Source organism: Dermacentor andersoni, unplaced genomic scaffold, assembly GCF_023375885.2.
Source record: "Dermacentor andersoni unplaced genomic scaffold, qqDerAnde1_hic_scaffold ctg00000041.1, whole genome shotgun sequence".
NCBI classification, from domain to species: domain Eukaryota; kingdom Metazoa; phylum Arthropoda; class Arachnida; order Ixodida; family Ixodidae; genus Dermacentor; species Dermacentor andersoni.
Genome location: NW_027314754.1, coordinates 2,386,139 through 2,406,316, shown reverse-complemented (window position 1 = coordinate 2,406,316; position 20,178 = coordinate 2,386,139). Strand labels below are relative to the sequence as shown.

At 45.4% G+C, this 20,178-nt stretch overlaps 1 long non-coding RNA gene across 1 annotated transcript in view; it reads right to left on the bottom strand.

The window, feature by feature from the left end:
* Positions 1-20,178, bottom strand: part of LOC140214385 (uncharacterized) — a 170,579-nt gene that overhangs the window by 133,532 nt on the left and 16,869 nt on the right. The window contains exon 2 of the long non-coding RNA XR_011891328.1: positions 13,347-13,434. This is a non-coding gene — a long non-coding RNA (uncharacterized lncRNA). The remainder of the gene's footprint in view (positions 1-13,346; positions 13,435-20,178) is intronic.

Sequence of the window (20,178 nt, the reverse complement as noted above, 5' to 3'; positions counted from 1 at the left end):
GGTTCGCAGCGACCGACTGCGCGTCTGCGTGCCATGTCTGCGCACAAGGTTTCACTCTCGCTGCCGTGAGCTTTAGGCCACATAATATCAGCATTTGACGGTACATAACCAACCACTGTTGCGCAGACGCTATCAGAGCCGTCCAAAAATAATTTCGTTATAGAGACTTCGACCACTGCGGCGAATGTGATGTGCCGTCGCAACGATTCAATCTTTTTTTTTCTTCTAAATTTTTGGACGCTTCAATACTATTTATCAAGTTGCGTCGCAGTGTATGTTTATCGGTCTTCTCAGCGTGCAATTTCCCGCTGCTTCTTTTTCGTAATCCAGTAGATTAATTCATAACACAAACATGTCCATATGTCGTGCCTTATTTAAATGTGCTTCTTACCGCTCCCTTTCCGTTCCAGTGAACTTGCCAGTATCTAGCATCAACAAGTTCATAGACCAAAGCGTCACGACATTAGCCGGACAGCGGGCGTGGGCGAGCATCTCAGTGCGCGTTTTCTGCTACTCACCGAACATCGCAGACCCGGCGCCGTAGCAGAAATCTTCCTCGCGTCTGTGCTTGCTGCATACCCGAGTGGTAGTCGAAGGCTATTTGCCAGTTCTAAGTTTCAAGAGCCAAGTTTCACGCAGCTTCTCCTACGGCTACGTGTCACCGGGCTCCGTCGCGTACGTCCGGCACTGCGGCACCAACCAGTAGCCTACCATGCTGCACGCCTCCAAAGGCAGCCACTACCTATTGTAGTGCTTTCAATTGCTGTCAAGCAGATACTCAAGGTGAGAATGCCTCACCACTTAATCAGAATCGCAGCGCAGGTTGAAACTTTCGTTTTCAGCTCGCTTCGGCACACCCTAAGCAGCCGACGCGGCCGCTGTGTCCACGTGATCCCTCATGCCACGTCACGCCGGCGGTTTCGCCAGCTGCTCCAGTAGGGGAGCTCGCTCCCAATAGCCATAAAGGACATTGGTTGATCCTGTCTAATTCTTATAAAACAATACGTAGTTTCGCTCGAAAGGTGAAGCATCGATTGTGATAGCAAATTAGTAGACAGCTATACGCAATAAGGACAGTAATTTCATCAGCCGTATAAACTTGGAAATATTCGCTTAGTAGCTGAAATAACAAGCATGGTGTCAGAAACGAGAAGAAAGGGAATTGACCGAGGGGCCCAATGTTTATTAGTCACATCATAAGAAGCCAACAAACACTGACTGGGTGAAGCATGGTGTCAGCGCGCATAAGCAGGCATGGCCCCATCCCACTCGATGACCTTGGACACGCGCAGTCGAAACGCTATCGTGAGCAAGCGTGGCCGTGGCAGCGAGCGAAGTGACCGTCGTGCTGTGCATCGCTTCAACGTAAATAGGGCAGCGAGAACACAGCGCGCGCAGAGCTATGAGCCGCTTGCAGATCACTTTCAAGATACAGCACAATGTAGGCAGTTGCTAGCGGATTAGAAGCCGCCACCCTTCCCTCCCTCCCGCACTGCCTCCTTGCGTTCCTCTATTTCACGTGCGATATTGAGCTGCGATCGTCAGCTCCCCTTGCGCCCGGTCGCGAATTACGCAGTTGCTGCCGGAGCACAACGCCGATGCCCACCTCCACCCCTCCTTCCCTCTCTCTCCCTCATCCCCCCCCCCCCCCCCACGGCCTTTCGCGCGGCCGAAGACGGTGCGTTTCCTCTCTACTTTCCTGCCTCGCACGCGCCAGATTGAGCCCCGATCGTCGGCACCCCTCACGTGATTTCGTTCGCACATACTGAATTCGACGCGCGGCGACGGTGTTATCGCCCTTGGACATTATAGATAACATCACGGCGTCGATCATAGCAGATATTTTCTTATTGACAATTTTCATCTAATTATAATATTTGATAAGATCCATGATTAATAAGCGCTAATTATCTAATTAGGCGGAATGCAAAAAATAATCTACGTATCTCAAAGCGACGGCAAATAACATTATCTTGGTTCTGTCCACCTCCCTATCATTGGCATATAAAGATTTGAGAAAAGCATTTGTAAAAAAACCCCACATTTCCTTCCGTGTTGGTGGAAGGAAACTACTGTAAAAAACCTCAGCTATTGCCCTGGCTGCCAGTGGGAAAGTTCTTTAAATGTTTCTTCTACGCATGTAAATATTAAAACGAACAAAAAAAGAGCGCAAGCATTCTCTTGCAAGCGTATTTCTTTTAACCTAATATAGCTGTTATTACCCAGACGAGATCCTCATTTGATGTTCTACTCAACACCACCCGAGTGAACACAATATGTAACATTAAATTCGGACCAAAACACGATGTAAAAAATAAATGACTGCCTATTCTGTGAACACAAGGATCAATTGCAAGAATTCTCTAATAACCACGCACGCATTCTATAAAGCCGCCTTGCAAAATATGTGGTGCCACCTAAGTACTCAAAACGAAATCTTCAGCCTTGATTAAGATAATTATTGCGAGAGCAATTATATGGACACTCCAGGCGCATTTCTGCCACCACCGTCGGCATCGCTGTGAGGTTCCGTATGAGTAGAAGCGTGCTCTAGCGAGGAACGCCGCCCGGATGGATGCCCTCTCCTGTGGGGCGCCAGGCAAGAGGGGTCAGGCGAGGGACGAAGAGATCTTCTCGAGCGGCTGCCAGGTTGACTCAATGTCCTCCTCACCTACTGCTCCGTACAGAGTAGAGGCAACCGCGGCGACTCCTACGACGTTGGCCACGCGAATCGCGGACGCCGTAGTAGACGCCTTTGGCGGACGCCGTAGGGCCGCGTTGCCGGCACTCGCGTGTTTTGAAAGCAATCTGCGACGTGGTCAAAGTGCATGCCCACGCGGCCTCATCTTCAAAACGATCTGCGATGTTTGTATAGTGTGCGCAGTGCTAGTAGCTTCGTATGTGCTCTGCTTTCGGCGTTTGGTTCCCGTTGAAGCGACAGATCGACGGAAGGTCAATTGGCTCGCGGCTGCTGCCGCGATTCCTAACTCCAGTGATTTCACAGTCAGTTGCCGCTGTCATCGAGCGATGTGTGTGTTCATGTTTACCTGTGTGCGTGTGACACCGCGCTGGTTAATTTAGTTAATACACGTTGACGGGCTAGTTGGTTTGAATTGATGATAGAATGTGTACGCGCGACTAAACAAGGATGCAGAAGTTTAGAAGAACTTGCGCTCCTTCCGTTTCCGTCGCCTTTCCTGTGGTTGTCTTTTTTGAATGCGCAACTTGGTTCTTCAGAGTATATAGAAAGAAGCAGACGACACGCAAAGACAGCGCTTTCTCTGTGTGCCTGTTTCTTCCTACGTCCTCGTTGAGTCACGCTTGCATATTCTATCATCGGTAAATTAGTTAGCAAGCGAATGTTTACAAGTTTACACGGCCAATAAAACTACTATTCTCACTTTGCACAGCTATCTACTAATTTGCTATTGCAATTGGTGCTTCGCATGTCAGGCGAAACTGCGATTTTTTTTTAGAATGAAGTTACCAAAGAATGAGGTAACCAGAGGCAAGTCATTCGGACGAGCCATAAAAATATGTTGTCGCAAAAGCGCGAGTGATGATTTCATGCCGGTACTCACAGCGATACGAAGGTTCCGTTCAATGTTCTTTTATGATTTTCTTGCGTTCTAGTAATTATTAGATTACTGAAAAAGCAGTTATCCCTGTTTCTATTAGTAATGCTTTCAAACAAAAGTCCCAAAGAATTTTTTCCCGGCACAAAGGAAGCCCGTGAACGCTTAACATGCACACTTGTTCGCCACAACGCTAAGATCGAAAGTAGGCCAAATCCAAGCGTTCGTCTATAATGTACGTGTCATATTTTGAAGCTTATAATAGCATGAAAGAAATTTGACTCGTTTCAAGATGACTCGGCTCGGAAATTTGTCGCGTAATAATTATTTTTTTACATCTCCAGATGTCTGAGTCCGAGTACCGAGCCCTTTCCAATTCGCTCACGATGGCGTTACGGAGCTTTGAAGGTTTGTGACCAGGGATACTATGTCGGACTCTGTCAAGTTCGGCTATATTGTTAAACTCAGCAGTGGTGGTTCTCTCAGGTAATTGGAGAAGCCGTATCATGTTTGTGGGTCGATCACAGCTGACAAAAGGACGAACTTGACAATGTTTAGAATCGCATGTCTGGAAAGATGAACATAAGAGTTAAAAGAGCAACGAAAGCAAATTACCTGTTTAAGTTTGTATCGTGACGCCCATCTTGTGAAAGCAAAAATAGAAAATGTTATATTTTAGACGTATAAACTAATTTTTTCGCCATTTTCAAAGCCAATTTCAGACCTTCTAAAGCTATTGCACATTCTTCTTATTCGTTTCCACTGAAAGGGGGACTAATAGTTAAGGAAATAAGTTAGGTTGTTTGGTTAAACTAAGAAAAAGGGAGCTACTTTGTATTCACATGAAAGGGGAAAATGTCTGGCTGGAAACGGACTTAGAGTAGATTCGCACTGAACGAACCGGGCGATAGCCAATAAAAGAGCGAACGGCACCTACAAATAACGTGGGGAAATTACCACACATTGGCAACGCTTAGACTCGAAGTGGACGGACAGTCTGCATACTGTGTGCTTGATCGGCTTCAGCGCAAATGAAGATTTGCAGTTGCCACCCGAGCGTCGTACGCCAATTGAGAGAGGATTGTGTGGGCATATGCAGGAGATGATTACTCCAGCATTCCTTAATATTCGAATTTCTTTTCGTTTTTCTGTGCTCCGAGATTTTCATTCCATTCAAAGCCTCGTAATTATATCGCCCTGGAGGAACAAGCTCCCCTACGCTGGGATTGTTTTGAGTTTCTGCTTCACCTCAGGCTTCGCTTAGGTTAAGCCTGTTGGAATCGATTCAACTTTCCCGTTTATGTTTGACTGATTCGTGCAGTTTCTCGTCTGCCTTAGTGTACAACGAAGTTGAAATTCTTATCCTACCATTTCTCTTTCTTGCGGTACTTGATAAAGAAAAATTCACCGCATGTTATGGTAAATTATACCTTGCGAGTAGTTCTCAGACGAACGTTCTCAGACGAACGGCACAAGGTTTCAAACTTACTTAAACGTCTGCCATATAGCCTTATTTCGGTCAATGGCGCTGAAAAAATTACTCGTAAGAAAATTTCATCCGAAGGAGCATGCCGTGTTTGTTCGAATATATGGCGAGAATTGTTGTCATAAATGTTTGCACTGGTGCTATATACCGCTCCGTTACAGGAATATTACGAGTATTTTTTATTTATATTTTTCACTGCCCAGCGTGCTGGCCATGCCCGCTGCCACTTGTCTTCGCTCAAGAGCAGTGAGCTGGGAGTTCCGACCGCGCATTACGCGCCAACTTACTGCTGATTTAGAACGCTGTTAGTGCCACATTATTGTGGTTACAGCGTATTAATCGCAACGTCGTGCCCGACGATAGGTGCTGTTGTGCGAGCACGCCATGCAAACGGTCTTCCAGACCGCGCGGTGCATCACCATGAAATCCGCGAAAGCATTTGCCCTGTTCGATTGTGTCGCGAGTTTTTCTGAAGCGCTGCTCGTCCAATAACATTGGCGTGTGTCAACAAGGACGGCGTCGTCCTCGCCGACTGCAAACAAAACGTCAGTATGCGCTATTTCAATTGATTTTGCGATGGCAGCTGCCACTAACAGCGAAAAGGGACTCTAGAGGCGGGCCTTCGCATTCAAGCGCCGTTACATGTTTGCTCGTGGCGTCACTTAACGGTAAATAAAACAAAAAAAAAGTATTTTTCTGAGACACCAAACGTTCTTCTTCGTGTTATATCTGCGGTCGCAGTATTTTCGTGCCAATACGGGGATTTTACGACAACGCTTCACGTGGTGTATTTCTATACTGTTGTGTTTCTTCATTAGGTTGTCGTTACCGTGTAGTGTTATTGCTAGTGTATTCAGGCACACCCACAAATACGCATTTCCCTTCCCCCTCTTAGACCACGAAACAGATAGTATATTGAATTTCGGTTCCTGTCCTATTGACAAATATTAGCAAACAAAGCTGCAACTTTCGTGTCACAAAAAGAAATCACAATTTGTGTCCATGTAGTCCAACATACAAATTGTTGTTTGAATAGGTGTCGAAGAGTTCCATGTATATGAAAAAAAGGTATAGTGGAACATTGCTGCTTGAGTTGTGTACATGAAGCTCCAATTTTTTTTTTTTTCAGCTTGGACATGCACTGTGCATTAAGTGGTCTATAACTATGGCTAAAATAACCCCATGACTAGAGCAGAAGCATCCCAAAGGAAGAGGACGCAAGAAAGGAAGAGACAACGCAATTGTTGTCTGCCCGCTTCTTACATACTGCTCCTTTGCGGTGTTCCTGCCAAAGCCACAAGCCAATCAGCTCAAATGGGTATGCCATCTGCAGAAAGGTACGCATCCGCTGATCACTTCAATACCTAACTTGCATGCATATAGTCTTTCTTTTGAGGTTTGAGGAAGACCCTCTTTATCATTCCATGTTTTGAAGAACCTGCCGCCAAACCGTCGTTCAAGATCGCTGTGGTCACAGCGCCATGTAAGCTTCAGGCATTGCGGCATTCGTTCGAAAAATAAAGTAATGTAATGTAACACAGCAGCAATGCGACTCCGCAGGTCGCACTGACGAATGGAGATTTGACAATTGCCCATGACGACTGGACATTTCGTCATTCGCCACTACACCACTCATGCCTGCTCATGCGTCGCGCGTTGATATTAAACACCTCTGGCGAGTGCTACACAGGCATTCGCAATAACTTTTAAGGTGCGTGCGTGGTTGCTTGACGGGACTATAGCTTGAACTTGTATGAGTAAGGATCACATGCGGGTGGAACCGACCTAAGCATCCAGGCCTGGCTGACGACTAGTCAACCCTATTCCACGGAGTCACGGACTCAGGCTCCACTGAAACAAATTTCTAATGCAGTGATAACGAAGGCACAGCCTGGTTCTTTCACCGTACATGTGACGCACGCGCAGACGAGGGGAAAGCCGTGACTTCGAATTTTATAAGACCACTTCGCGCCCGCCCACACGTTGACGGAAGTACAGAGTAGACCGCAGACTCGGGATGATGTTTTGATTTATACTGCAATGATAAATTGCACCGGCAACGTATTCGGAAGAACATCCAACTTCTAGTCCACAAAGTAACAAAAAGTGTGCAAACAGAAAAAAAATGCAGTCAAAGTAGTCCGCTGTTTAGGCGCAGGAAGGAGATTGGAAAACTAGCGAGCTATGATGGCGTTGGATGACACAAGAGAGGGATAGTTTAATTCTCAATGAGGCCTTAAGCATGGACCGAACTGAAATAAATTGATACTTTATTGAAACTGATAATTATTTGAAACTCACACTTAGGATAACTACCATGCGTCATAATATGATGGAACCATCTAAAGGCAGCGCAAACTATTCCGTGCGAAAATGTACGTATCCGCATTGGCGCACGTGGGAGCCCGTGATGGCAACATTGTTTCTTAGCTTTCCGAGACCGTGCTACCTTGGCTCCAAGCATCGGCAACCAGCGACGCAGATATCACACATTCAGTTACAAGTAGCACAGATAAAGTAACGCTAGTTACGATGTTGTATTCTTTAATTGCGAAAAGACAAGTCTTAGGGTGACCCATAACCACGCAGAAAACGCACACTGACGCTCACCGTAATGCTGGTTAGGAGCCTCCTCAGGAAAATATAATCCTAACAATACCCGACAGCCTAGTTTTACAAAACAGCTGTAGAATGTCAACTGCCTTTAAGTCATTGTGATCTTGTAGATAATAATAAAATTCCCTTCGGTGTTCTGATTTCTCCCGGACACAAGACACAACCAACGATCACACTTCGCAGCTGGTCCAATCGTTTTTCGTAGTTTGTTCGTACCACATGACGTTCCTTCGTGCTTGCACACATCACTATGGTTGTACTTGCTTGAAGCATCATGGATATCAGGAACGAGACTCTGTAATTATGGGATAATTCAGCAGCTGGACGCATGCAATGATACAACTGTGAACTTACGTACGACAGAGCCGGATTCGCTTCAAAGATAGAGGAATAAAAGACTTCGATGCGCTGGTGCCACACATTTGGTGCCATAAATGTAGCCTCAGTACAGGAAAGAACAACCCGAGTATCAAGAAACATCCGAATACAACCTACTCAATGGCATCTGGCAACTTTTCCCAACCCCTGCGTGAAAGGCAGTGCCTGCGCAGTAAGCAACTGGAGCTCACTTCCTATGAGATAACTGACGATAGTGGGGCATTTCTCGTGATGCCGCGTGTTAGGCGGCGGCAGCCAGCTGTGTTTCTAGATACGATTCGCACCGATGATCGCGGTGCCCGAAAAAACTGAGCCTCCCCTCTATCCTTCTGAGAAGAGAAATCGATTTATGGCGTGTCTTTGTATCATACCGCGTCGGCATGTGTGGAGTGGGTGTCCACCTTATAGCACATATCGGGTGAAAAGAATGGTTGAGCATCGCGAAGTGTGTACGCCATTCGTCTGTCTGTCGCCTGTACGCCGAAAAGTCCTCGGGCTCAACCCCATGCGCATGCGCGATAACGAGAGAGAGAGAGAGAGAGAGAGAGAGAGGCCCGCGATTGGCTGCGCCAGTGGTGACGTTGTTGCTCTCCATCGCAGCCAAGCGCGCTCATCAGTTTTTCTCCGGCTCCGAAATGGCTAGGCAACGCGTATTCCTGAGGAGCAGGCAGCTTTCGATCAGCAACGCCGCGAGTGGAACCAGAAACGAACTCGTCCAGCCTGTGCCGATGCTGCAGTCCGGGCACATGAACTGGCTCGAGCAGCCGAGCGCAAGCAGCAACTGCGTACCGGGGATCCTACAGCCTACCAAGCCTTCGTTTAATGAACCGTCGGGATTAACCAGTGATAAACAGCGGGGCCGCTCGCTACAGCTTCGCTTGTTAACCATCTGTACAGAACGCTGGGGCGCTGTTCTTTTATATTATTATTAATAATTGTTTGCTGTATAACAGAGAGAGGGGGGGGTAGCTGAGGAAGCCGTTACCTCAATCTTTACACAGAAACGCATGTGTAAACGATTGCCGAAATTTCCAAGGCCACTAGTGAGGCTTCAGATACAGGGAATTATGAAGAAATCCCACGTTTCCTTCACTGGCTTGAAACAGCTCACCCTGCCCCATATATTTACATTATATAGTGGGACGGTACAAGTATATACCGATAGTTCGGTCACACCATCTGCCACAACGGCCGCATTTGTCATCCCAAAACTTGAAATTACTCGGCGATCTCAATTAGACCACAGATCGACATCTACGGGTGCGGAACTTGCGGGAATACGGGAGGCTGTCCGTTTTAGGAGAACGCAGACACCTCATAAATGGACTCATCATAAATGGAGTATTCTGCGATGTCAACTCAGCGCTACAGGCACTAAGATGCTTTTTAAAGAAAGAACCATATTGCCTGCTCGTGCTGGAAATCGCCGAACTTCATCACAGTGCCGGATTAAGTGGCCACGTGATCACTTTTCAAAGGGTGCCTAACCATTGTGGTGTGATTGGAAATGAATTTGCTCCCAGTGAGGCAAGATCAGGCTTCTCTTCCTCTGATGAAGTACGGATTGCCTACTCGCGACCGGACACCAACTCTATGATCAAATCACTGATGCAGGACCTTACAAAGGCATATAGAGCCCACGAAGACAACATCCACAGACGCCTATATATGATCGACCCAGACGGTAAATTCTGTTTGACCCGAAGGTTACACGGAGCAAAACGTCATTTCTACACAGGATTTGGCTGGGCGTTGCTTTCACCCGTCGTTACGCGCACCTCATCGGCCAGTCGAACAGCCCGATTGTGAACACTGCCAGACGCCTGAAACGCTAGAACACATATTGTGCGATTGCCCAGCATATATGCTGAAGCGAACGACGTTGGAAAGTTTCCTAGCCAGCGTTGGCAGGCAACCACTGTCGGAGGAAGCTATCCTCGGCCCATGGCCTGACACCGCAATTTCAATGCGTGCAACTAAAGTGTTGCTGAAGATTCTGTAGGACACCAAGCTCGACTAGCAACTCTAGCAAGACAACTGTCTCATATACATAAGCACTCATCACTTCTCTTATTATCATCATCCATCCCAGTACTTTCACTCCCCTTCCCTCTTCCCCCGTGCAAAGTAGCAGACTACAGCGCACTAGCTCAGGTCAACTTTTCTGTCTTTCCAGTCAAAAAAGTCTGTTCTGCATATCCATGTGTAAAAGTAGAGAACTCTCCGGTGACCTTACAACCACGCAACGCACGCAACTTCTCAGTCTTATAAACTTCTTAACTGCAACTTCACTACTTCCCAATTATCTACACACAAATTACGCAATCAAAAATACTAACCGATTGCAAGGTTATATTCAGCGAAACTCCTGTTCTGCTTCTTCATCATTAAAGCTAGTTTTTTATAAAATGTTAATTAGGCGATATAATGAAATACGCTTCATCCAGCTGGCATCCATGTGCTGAAATCTTGATTCAATCACTTGAACAAGCGCAAAATAACACGGCGTGTTTTGTTTTTGGAAATTATAGCCGCACAGCAATCGTAACTTGTATGAAAAGTAAGTGCTTTCGCCTTGTTCTGTTTTACAAATTATACTTTCAGAATTCCTATTTGCGCGAAAATCTTATTTCACCTCCAACATACGTTTCATCTCGCATTCATCATCTCCTCAAGTGACGAACTAGAGCCTGCCATGTGTGTTTCATTCTCAAGATTTCTCAAGAACGAAACCACCTACCCAGCGATTGAAGACGACGCCTAATTTCGCGCGGCTGCAGCCGACATTATCGCTCGAGGCGTTACTTTAATTATTAGCTCTTGCTGCCTCATTTTGTTGTTTGTGTTTGTGTTCTTAACTCACGCCACCCTGTAGTACCTTTGGTCTTGAAGTTACAAGAATATAAATAAGGTAAACGAATATATATCTCGCACAGATACGGATTCAAAGTGAGAGACGAAACAGACTTCTCAACGCGTGTGTAATGTTCCTGTTTTTATTGGCGCGTCTGCAAGATTCTACGTTCTCAACTTCAATGACATACCAAGAAGCCTATATACAGGATGTCTCACGTAACTTGAACCAAACATTGAAATATGTAAATGCGACGTAGCTGGACAGAACCAAAGTAATGTTGTTTGCCGTCGCTTGCAGATACTTCGATTATTTTTAATTCTGCCTAATTATATAATTAGTCTCAATTAATTAATCAACTTCTCAAATATTATAAGTAACCGAAATGTATCAATGAGAAAATTGTAGAGCAGCATGAAAAATTCCCGATACAGCTTTCTGCAGCTCGATACGTGCTACGTAAAAGCGTTTTTCCGAGAGTGAAAGAAGCCCGCGAATACACGCAAAGTGCCTCGAGCGACCAGTCGCTCGGCAATCTATGTAGGCCAAGTTGTTTTGGAAACATCCAATCGCCCGTGTATCAGATGTTTTCGTCATATTTTATGCATGGTATTGCCTGCAATGAGTCGGGTATTTTCTACGCCATGTACGTAAGAGCGAATTGCTTTTGTTTGTAATGCCGCCAATTCACCAGTTTCGCACGTTTCGCCTCTACACGCAGTATAATCCTACAAGGCGTTAATACCAAAATGAGACATGCTCGTAATTTGCTTTTTTTTTTCAGCTAACGCTGTCCGCTAGAGCATCGTACGGGAACTCCTGCTGCATACCTGGTGCCATAACCTTGGATGAATGCACAAAGCGCCCGGAACAAGCATTTACATAGAGCAAAATAAACATTCCCTCATTTCACAAGGCGTCTTGCGTCTGCTTTATGAAGTTGCACGTGCCACAGATTCGGTGGAGGCTTCTAAACATCGTTCGCGACCGTTTTTACATAATAAAACGCTTCCATACTAAGACGGCGCGTGCCTGAGTGGTAGAAGCAAATAAATAAATAAATAAATAAATGTCGCGTTGATAAGTGCAGCTGGCGTAACGCGTTCGAACTAGCGTTCAAGACGCGCGCGGCAAAAAACGAAACCAAACGTGTGGTTCAGGTATTAATGCCGGTGGCTTGGTGAGGTACTGTCGGTTCAGCTGCTGGGCTCTATGGGAGTGCCCGCTCTTGTTTTTGTCTCTATGGATAAAGGTTGGAACAGTGCCAAGAATGAGGTCAGTGGCGCAGCTGTAACGGCGGATGATGGATGACCTAATAGAAAATTGGCAGCAACTTAAGTATCCTTGCGTGATTTGAATGCAAAAGCATTATGACTTCTCTAAGTGGTTCCGTGCACGATACGTGGCGTCATACATTGTCACGTGTCGTTCGCAACTATAGCATAACACATCTTAATACACTTTTGCTCCAATTTGTAACAACCTTTACCAAACGCAATCCACTTTAATACATCTTCTTCTAACTTGTAACATTCTTAGCCCCTAATAATCCCCTCTAATCCACCTCAATCCGTCTCGCTCTAATGTGCACCAACCTTAATCCACCTTATAACCATTTAATGCACCTTAACGTACCTTGCTCTAGTCTGTACCAGCCTTAATCCATTTTAATCTACAGTGACGCTGTTTACTGTCCATAATTCACTTTATTAATCTTCCTTAACTTCACCTTGATTCACATCACTCCACCTTAAGTCACCTTACGCTAGCTTGTTGATCGTAACTTTAATTCCATGTTACTACTGACGCCATACAAGACGCTGACGACGCCACTGATGGGGATGATATTTGATGCCACTCGGTGCCGACAACGCCGGCTTTTCTGCCTCATGGGACATATAATGTTGTCGCATTAATAGAACAGCGGCGCTGCGGCTGACGTCATCGGCACGGCTGTCGCGGTGCCATCTTGCACAGGTAACTAGGTGCTCCAAGAGGCGCGCTATCATTTCTGTATCGGCGCTCGGAAAGAACGATTAGACATACAATGCGAGAATAATTCGATAAACAATTACGGCAGAAGTTTGAGTATGTACGTTCACACCAATAGGGCTTCACTTCGTGGAACAAGGGTCTTTTTTTTTTCATAAGGACGTCGGCTTTCTACACTACCTATGTGCAGTCAACCGCAAAATTTTACGGCCAATGGGATCACAGAAAACGTTCACTTTCCGAGCAGTCTGTAACAGTAGTCAGTAAAACCGAACATCCCAATGTTGTTCGCATATACTGGTATAGAGGCTGGAAATGCGAACACTAGGCGGCGGCGTGAGGCTGCGTAGATTTTCAGATTTTTCTCTGACCTCGTGTTCCGTAAGATTTCGTGATTGACTGTACATTACGTTCACACAGTTGGTTACAATGCAGTTGTACTCACCCAACTTGGTGCTGTCTTCGGGGAAATCTTCGCATGGCACTACCAGCGGGAAGTCGGTGTTGGAAGACGCAAAGTCACAGTCCCTGACCTGCGGGCAGTCGCACCGTTAAACAGTAGTACGAACGAGAAAATACATTGCTCGACTGGTGCATTAAGTAATATAATCACGTGAACAGTCGTCTTGAACGCACGTGTTGGAACAAGCGTACAATTAATTAACTGTGCCGTGAGAAAGCTGGACAGACAATCGAAACAAGTCGCACATTCGAGGACACGAAGGAATTTACAGACCACTAGCTTTGACCAGACGGCACGGTTACCCATATATGGCTCGCAGGAACACTCACTTCGTTCGGAACCGTGCTCGACGCGTTCATTTTCCGCTCGAAGGGGGTGATCGTCCGGACGTCAACTCAAACGGCTTGGCTTCAACGCGGCCTTCACAAACCACCCGAAAGTTCTTTCAACAGCTTTGGGAGAACGCAACAACAAGCTTATAACCTTATGAAAAGACGGGCCGGCGTTCTATACGTGCCGAAACTATAACAGGCTGCACAATGACAATCGAAAACAGTAGCGCACCGTGCCTAGTGCTACTTCATGGCGGCCACCCCTCCGAGCACAAAATGGACGCGCCAAATGCTGTCTGTCCCGGAATGGGAGACCCGGTTCTGTGGGGTGCAGCAGCAATGCAATTTGATGGAAACGAGGTGGTTGTCCGCAAATTTGCGTCGTCATTGGGAATCCCCTACCCCCCCCCCCCTCCCCCTAGTTTTCGCAGCATGGAATACGAGAAAAAATGTTTTCAATAAATTACTCTCTGTGCGGAACGGCGCACTGCATACTTGCCCGCACGGAGAAACTATTTCACACCATAATTCCGTGCACACTGCCACGTAGCGACAAAATTAAGCGCCGTCTCAAGAGGAAGCGTCAGTTCGGGTGCTCCTATCTAAATACATGCAAAAGGATAATTCGTTTTTCTCGTCAACCACTGCACCAAATTTGACGCGGTTTGTTGCATTTAAAAGAAAAACCTGAAATCTAGTGACTGCGCGCTTCGAATTTCTGATTAAAGACGTCAATATTTTTTAATAACTGGCAAAAATTCGAAATTATCAGAAAACGAAACTATCACGTTTACGCCTCTGTAAATCGGCAATTAAACATGATAGCGCAATTCTGTCAATTGCACCTAATAGTACATCTAAAGAAAATTGATATGTTACACAAGAATATCAAAAAATTTATAAATATAGAAATACAGCTTTCACAGTAGCCTTATGCACAACCTAATGAATTCACGCTAGATATAGATTGACACATAGAATTTGTTCGCTTTAAATGATCTAATAGATGCCGTTTATTGAAGCGACATATCTGTTCTTGATATAGAGCTATTAATTTGTAAACTTCGTGCATCTACCTTTCTCGCCCTTTCAAATTTTCGAGTATTATTTTAAAGGGACGCAGGTCCCAAATCGAAATTCCGCTTCCAATGGTCACTAGAATTCAACTTTCTCTCTCAAATGGAACAAATTTCATTAATATTGGTCCCGGAGTTATCTCAGAAAAACGTTCCTGCGCTTTACATGTATTTGAGTAGGTGGCGTCGGAGTTTGGCCCGGGCTAAAGCCATCTCGACACTGGACTGGATAACTTTATTATGGTCCTGCAGGCTACCTCGATATTGAAAAAAAAATAGTTTCGTTGTTCGCTGTAGTAAATACATCGATTCCAATCAGCTTCAGTACTGCACATATATACACACATACATTATTATATATACAAGTTATTATTACTTACATTAGGACAAATATAATGCACTTTACTTTTTTTTCTAAAACAGTGCATGCAGCCCAGCAGCTAGAGGCGCCAGGATAATGTAACGCATTTGTCACACTACCATAAACCAGCCCTACAGATGATGTAAAATCATTTCTAAAAGCAACCTATGTAGACTGTGGCGCCCACGTATAAAGTCAGGGTTCTTAGGAACATTGCAGGCACTCTGTCCACCGGTAGTGAAAAAGAAAGCCCACTACCACCACTTAACTTAATTATAAAATGGAGCGCCGTCGTCCCACCTGGCAACGCCTCCTCTGAGATTGCGTCCTTTTGAGTTTTAACAAAGTATATATACGTACGTACGCGGATGGCGCAATGCACAATATCGTTTTTTGATTGCCGCCCTTCGCACGTGAGCATATTTTTTTCATGTTTTGCCGGTGCTCCCTGGTGATCACTTGCCTTGAATCATTTCGCACGCTGTTTCTAAGAAAAAAAAAATGAGGAACAGACATATCGTGTCTTTATATATTGCCGAATAAAGTACATTTCAATACTGCGAAGCGTGTTGACATTACTCCCACCCATTGTGGTTGATTAGAGGCTACAGTGTTGGGCTGCTAGAGAGAGAGAGAGAGAAAGGCAAAGGAAAGACAGGGAGGTTAACCAGAGATTTTCTCCGGTTGGCTACCCTGTACTGGGGGAGGGGAAAGGGGATGCAATAGGTGAGAAAGAAAGAAGGATAAAAAAAAGGAAAAAAAACCTAAGCACACACACGCACGTACACACGAACTATTTCTGTGGGCACTGTCACGCAACCCGCAAAGGCATTCCTAGTCTTACGCAGTGTCACCGTACAGTCCTGCGCCACACAGTGTACTGTCACAATTTGTCAGAAAGTCCCGTGTCTTTCAAGTATCGCAGCAGCGCCTTCATAGCGGATCGCGCTGATGTTCGCGTAGGCCAGGTTCCAAGGATCTTGTTTTCTGTCATTGGGCGCTTGTCCAGTTTGTCTAAGGTGGCTGAGAGGACAGTTCTTTGTGGGTTAAAACGAGAGCACTGACAAAGAAGATGCTCGATCGTTTCGTTGCACCCGCAGAAGTCACACAGTGGGCTGTTGGCCATTCCGATAAGGAAAGAGTAGGCATTTGAAAATGCTACTCCAAGCCATAGACGGATAAGAAGGGTGCAGTCACGTCGTGGAAGCTCGGGCTGCTAATTAAGCATTATGCCATGGGACCAAATCGCGGCCACGGCGACTGCATTTTGATGGGGGCGAAATGCAAAACCAGCCGTGTACTTAGATTTAGGTGCACGTTAGAGAACCCATGGGGCTCCCAATTATTCCGCAGTCCTTCACTACGACGTGCCTCAAGATCAAATCTTGGTTTGGTACGTAAAACGCCATGTTTAACTTTTAGAAATAACGGTAATTTTGGCGTGTCGTCATAATTTCTCTGATTCACTTGCCTTGAAATCGGTCACCAAAATCTGTCAACACGTCCAGTCATCGTAGTTCTGCCGTTCCACCATCGCGCTCCCGCATAGCTAGCTACACGAACGACACCGCTCACATCCTGCCGTCTTCTTTTTTTTTTTTTTTTCGTGTTCGATCCTTTCAGCTACTGTGGCTTCAATACATGTCGACCAACTCGTCCAAGAAGAAGGTTTATTGGGACCGTTATTTCCCCGCTCACTTCGCTCGCTCTCTTTCCCATCAACTCTTCCGTCCCACTCACGTGGCCGAAGCCAGCGCCCTCTACAACCCCCCCCCCCCCCCCCCCCGGGCCCAACAAGAATATACCTCGTTTCCTGGCACACCGTCGAGGTCGTTTTCTCAAGCTCCAGCTGCCGCGTTAAGCAAAGGCGTTCTTTGATAATAACAAGCAAGTCTCCTTGTTTTCGCGCACCACAGTAGAAACATTTTTCTCTTGTTTTCATTGTGAGTGTCCGCAGAAATTATTCGATAACGAAAAGGTCTTGCAAACAACGACATTCTCTTTAAGCGCCACTCCTTTCTATATCCACCAGACAACGTTCTTGCGCTCCTTGGAGAACAAAAACACACCGGCGGTCTTTTCCAAATTTCTACTGATGAGCATCACCATTCGTTCATATTACAGCAGACCTTCACCAGGCACGAGTTTTTGCTTCACCGATGCTGCCAAATGAGCTTCGATGATCGCTGGTGCCACCATAACCAGAGAAAAATAGTGACTTCAAATTAAGTTGAAATGCGTTTTGTTGAAGTTGGGAGCTGCTCGCTAACTTTTGAATCTGAGTGATTGGTCTGTATCATCATTAGCGCAAGCAGCCAGGGCGGAAGCAATTTCGTTGGCCAAAATAAGAGCCTAGCACTGAAGAAAATTTCGTTGAAGACGATTTTGCGTTCTTGCCTGGTGCTTGCATGTATTAATTTTGGGGGAGGGTTACATGCCCAAGCAAGAATCTCACTACGAGGCACACCATAACGGGAGACTCGGCATTAAGTTTGACCACCTGCGACCGCTTCCGGAGCACACAATGCGTTGTACACGGTCGTCATTGCATTTCGCCCGCACCGGAATACGACTGCCGTGGCAGGGTTTGAACCCGCGACCACGATCTCAGCCGCGTGACGCCAGAGCTCCTGGGCTAACGCCGGAGGTTTACCTAGTAGTAAACATCTAAATAAACTTGCAAGCGTACAAGAAGACGGCGAACTTTGTTGAGGCGTGGCCAAAAACTAAATCAAACAAGCATGAGCGCTTCCCGCGCGTTTGAAGTTGCACATCACGCTGTGATAAATGACACACATCCGAAGGACGTGTCTCAAAATAAAAATGGTTGTTTCGTAAAATCTCATGGGTATGTTTCTAACACAGACAAGAAATGTCACAGCGGCACTGCTGCACCTCTGTGGCTATGCTCAAGAGACCTGAAGAAAGAAATCATCCTGCATTGCAGGTACGTTGAACCGATCTTTGCAGCTTGTCGCAGCGATCTCCACCAAGGCCGTTAAAGAGTCATTTGTCACTCCCGAGGCTGCCAAATGTAACCCTACGTCTTATGTTCATTTTTTTAGGAAAGTGGCTCACAGCCTTCCCGCTGCAAAGCGATGGGGGTGTAGTTAAAGTGTCATCAATCAAGAAAACGCCTAGAAAGCGAAAACCTTGAGTAAGAGTTGTGCCAAAGCAGGATCGTGTAAACGTGGCCGAACTGCACACCGGTATCTGATGCATATGGCGAGACCTGCAATAGAGGAGCGAAGTTCGCTGTGATAAAATGGCATGAAATATAAAATGCCGATTAATAGAAATGCTCTATAAGGTAATTCAGCATTCCCTTAAAGGTGGTGTTGAGTACAATTCAAAGTTTCACGCTTTTGCGATATACGGACGCCGCACAAGTCTTGACCACTTCTAGCAAACGAAGCGTAAAGTTCCTTACGGTGACTTGGATTCAGAAAACGATCCCTGTGTTCTGCACAAGCAATTTCTCAAAAATGTGCAATAATCTGCACGAAATGAAGGCCCCCTTTTGAAAACAATCTTTAACGTTACTATGATACAGCGATTTCCCAAAAACATTTCTGCCACTTGAATTATTGAGACAATGCTTTGTAAGCGAAATTGATTACACTATTTCTGAATTTTTAATATTATGGTTCTCGAATCATGGCTTTTCTGACGCAAAAGAATTAACAACCTTAGTTTTCTTTTTCACAAGTAACTACAATACAAAATGATTCCCGATGGAAGGGCATGTGTCTAGCGGCCTACACTGTTCCTTATTTTTTATCACTGAAGAGAAAGCAAATAATATAATCACTAAAAAAACAGAAAGCCTGGTACAATCGCTAGAAGTCAGTTTATGGGTTGTGACACCATTCCTTTTCTACTTTTAGCAAAGTCTTATAGACCATCCCAAGTGACATGCTGCGTGGAACTTTCATATTCTAACGTCCTTCCGCTTGCATCAGGTACAAAAGCAGGACACGTGTCAGGTTGACCTCCCACCTTTCCTATCTCGCCCATGCTCATCCGACTTCGCTGAGCATGGTAGATTAACTGGTAACGGGATTTGACAAGTGACCTCTCACGAGAACTGAAAAGAGCGAGGTTTTGGTTTCTTTTACGTCCCCTTGACATTTAATTTTCCCTTTATTCGATTTCGTCAATATGAATCGACGGCACGTTCGAAGGATTTCGCGCCTCTCCCGAGCTCTTCAAGATCAGCTGCTTAAAACTTAAGCTGTGTCTTCAGACACTGCGGCGGTCATCTCATAATTGGCTCCCAAGCAACATATTATACACGGGAGGGCGGGGTTCTTCCGTGTGACTCAGACAACTGCACCTGTAGAGCGAGTTCTCCGAGATAAAGATGAGTGCGATGAAAGTGTTAATTGGAAAGTGGGTGCCGATGAATGTTGGAAAATCCTCGCAGGCTTACGTTTCCCAGGTCTCCTTCATTTTCTACTCAGTCCGGCAGCGCTGGACAACTTTAAACAGAATCGATAGGGACGCCTGACGTTTTCTTTCTAGTACTTGCGACGGCATCGGGAAAACCTTCTGCGTATTTCAGCTGCGCTTAAAAACTTGGTAGAAAGTGTTGTCTCAAAATGACGAAAAACGTGAACACATCTAACCCTATATAAAGAAGGTCGGGGTATATATATATATATATATATATACATATATATATATATATATATATACATATATATATATATATATATATATATATATATATATATATATATATATATTTGGTTTAGCTATACATTGCAATATTTGAAGTGCTAGAAAACTTTGTTAAAAATTGAAGTATAACAAGCTGACGGCATGAAAATTCTTGTTAAGCGCATTCCAACGACAGCAAATTTTCACTCATATTGCGATTGCATGGGTATTTCCTGCAAGTGCTTACGTTAAGGTTCCTTGGATATTGTTTCAAAACCTTGCCCGAATGGCTAGTGGTGGGCTGTAAATGCCCACCTGGATACAACTGGTAAAGCGAAGCCATCGATCCGTAGCTGATAGCCAACTTCTCTCTATAAAAATGC